The sequence below is a fragment of the Triticum urartu genome, chromosome 7 (genome assembly GCF_003073215.2).
Source record: "Triticum urartu cultivar G1812 chromosome 7, Tu2.1, whole genome shotgun sequence".
Classification (NCBI taxonomy): domain Eukaryota; kingdom Viridiplantae; phylum Streptophyta; class Magnoliopsida; order Poales; family Poaceae; genus Triticum; species Triticum urartu.
Genome location: NC_053028.1, coordinates 102,417,500 through 102,420,605, shown reverse-complemented (window position 1 = coordinate 102,420,605; position 3,106 = coordinate 102,417,500).

The window sequence follows — 3,106 nt, the reverse complement described above, 5'->3', positions numbered from 1 at the left end:
CTCTTATATAAAGGAAAGCGCTCCCGAGGACACATGGGAATTATCGTCAAGCTAGTTTTCATCATGCTCATATGATTCGCGTTCGGTACTTTGATAATTTGATATGTGGGTGGACCGGTGCTTGGGTACTGCCCTTCCTTGGACAATCATCCCACTTATGTTTAACCCCTATTGCAAGCATCCACAACTACAACAGAAGTATTAAGGTAAACCTAACCATAGCATGAAACATATGGATCCAAATCAGTCCCTTACGAAGCAACGCATAAACTAGGGTTTAAGCTTTTGTCGCTCTAGCAACCCATCATCTAATTATTACTTCCCAATGCCTTCCTCTAGGCCCAAACAATGGTGGAGTGTCATGTAGTCGACGTTCACATGACACCACTAGAGGAAAGACAACATACATCTCATCAAAATATTGAACGAATACCAAATTCACATGACTACTTATAGCAAGACTTCTCCCATGTCCTCAGGAACAAATGTAACTACTCACAAATTATATTCATGTTCATAATCAGAGGGGTATTAATACGCATAATGGATCTGAACATATGATCTTCCACCAAGTAAACCAACTAGCCTCAACTACAAGGAATAATCAACACTACTAGCAACCCACAAGTACCTATCTGAGGTTTTGATACAAAGATTGGATACAAGAGATGAACTAGGGTTTGAGATAAGATGGTGCTGGTGAAGATGTTGATGCAGATTGACCCCCTCCCGATGAGAGGATCGATGGTGATGATGATGGTGATGATTTCCCCCTCCCGGAGGGAAGTTTCCCCGGCAGAACAGCTCTGCCGGAGCCCTAGATTGGTTCCGCCAAGGTTCCGCCTCATGGCGGCGGAGTTTCGTCTCGTAAGTTTGCTTATGATTTTTTTTTCCGGACGAAAGACTCCATATAGCCAAAGATGGGCATCAGAGGGCTGCCAGAGGGCCCACGAGGCAGGGGGCGCTCCCAGGGGGTAGGGCCGGCCCCCCACCCTCGTGGTAGTGGGTGGCCCCCCTCTGGTACTTCTTTCGCCCAATATTTTTTATATATTCTGAAACATGCTCCCGTGAAGTTTCAGGACTTTTGGAGATGTGCAGAATAGGTCTCTAATATTTGCTCCTTTTCCAGCCCAGAATTCCAGCTGTCGGCATTCCCCCTCTTCATGTAAACCTTGTAAAATAAGGGAGAATAGGCATAAGTATTGCGACATAATGTGTAATAACAGCCCATAATTCAATAAATATCGATATAAAAGCATGATGCAAAATGGAAGTATCAAGAAGACAAGAAGACTAGACTAGGTGCCGGACGCAGCTTTTCATTTGCTTTCTGCAGTTGGCTTGCCCTTCTTTAGTGAGAATGTGCTTTCTGGTGTTCCCTGCTAGCCTGGTTCCATTGCCTCTTTTCCTCCTTTTCCGCCCTCGGTTCCTCATTTTCTAGCCCGTACTCTCCCTCGCGTGCCTCGCGAGGGGGACTGGACAGGTGCCCTCATCAGCGTTTTCCTATTCTTCGCAAGGCACCCCCGGGTACCGCGATGCGAAGTGCTGGGTCATGGCCAAGCGGGCGCCTGCCACCAGGATTCGGAAGAGTAAGAATCTCCTAACGAATTTTTGCAGTTCTCAGACGCCTTCCAGAGACAGGGAGCCTCGCCAGGCACTGGGGAATGCGCGCTTCGCGAGGCAAAACCACTTAAGGCGCGCAAAGCTAAGTTATTCCTACGCACCTACATAAACGTTGACGCTGCAACACGAGACAAGAACGATAAACATAGCACAACCACTAGGAAATCATAGTTATTACACGCCCCAGCAGGGGCCCCATACGTGTCTCTCTCTTAATGAAGGAAGGAAAGGAAAAATGAAACAAAAGCAGCACGTGCTTCCGCGGTAGCTCGCGAGGATGAGCCCATGGCACTCTCCTGAGCTCAGCCAGACCCCTCCTCGCGCTTCACCGGAGCGCGGCGATGAGTCGACCCGCTGCCCTTCGAAGCGGGCGTGGCGGCGCAGCGGTGGTCGTAGCCGCCACTGCTGGAGCTGTTGCCGGAGGTAGATTCATCGTAGCTGGACGAGCCATGGCCAGCGCCGAGGACGAAGCCGCCTTCCTCCTTGTCACGACCATCGCCAAGTCTGAGCACCTCGTCGCCGTTGTTGTCCTCGGGGCAGCACCTGACGCGGCGACCATCTTCCCCAAATACCCTCATGAAGAGGGTCGCGTCGCTGTCATAATTGAAGTGGAGGGTACACCGCCTGCCCAGTCCATGCGCGCGGGTGAACGTCTGCCAGCCGCGGGCCAGGGCCATGTTGCCCGCGGCGGAGACGTCCACCACAACCCATGAAGCCCTGTTGCAGCAACCGTCCGCCTGCAGCCAGTGGCTGCACCTGCGGACGGCAGTTCACTGACAAAGAACCGCGGGAGCTGAAGCCAGGTGCCAGTCGGGTTCTCTGACCACACGATGAACTCCGGCAGCACCTCCGCTGAATGGAAGCGTGGCCGAGGAGGTCGTGCAACCACGGCACGCCTCACCTCATCAACGGGACTGCCATGACCTGGGCGGCTGCCACCACGCGAAGAGGCACCACCGCGGCCACGAGGGGCTGCGGCAGGGGTCGTGGTGTGCTAGCGAGGACAGCCCCGCCCCCTCTTGGGCGGCGATGAGCCAGGCCCCTCCTGGCGAGCCTTCCCCTTCTCTGTGGCCGAGAGCCTCTTCACAGGCGCCACGGTTGTCATTGTTGGCGGTAGAGCGAATAAGAAGAAGGAGCGGCAAAAGCGAAGAAGGAGATGGGTGATGGGGGCTCCGCCATCCCTCTTCCCATTTATAGCCAAGGGGAGGCTAACCGCCAGCCTCCACGATCTAAGGTAATAATGACCTTTTTCTGCATGCAGGAAGGACTCGTCAAGTCGGGGCAGTTGCTGAGGTGGCGTGGGGAAGCGGAGACGCCCATGTCCAATCAATCACCACACCTCAAGCGAGGCCGCAGGCTATTGGGGCCCTTTGGCTTCGCCTCGAAGCCAAGCCCGATCGCGCCTTGGGCCCGGGGGCTACTGTTGGCGTCCTGGGAACGGGGGTCCCTAGACTAGCCTGCCTGCGGCCCATAGCGTGGCTCC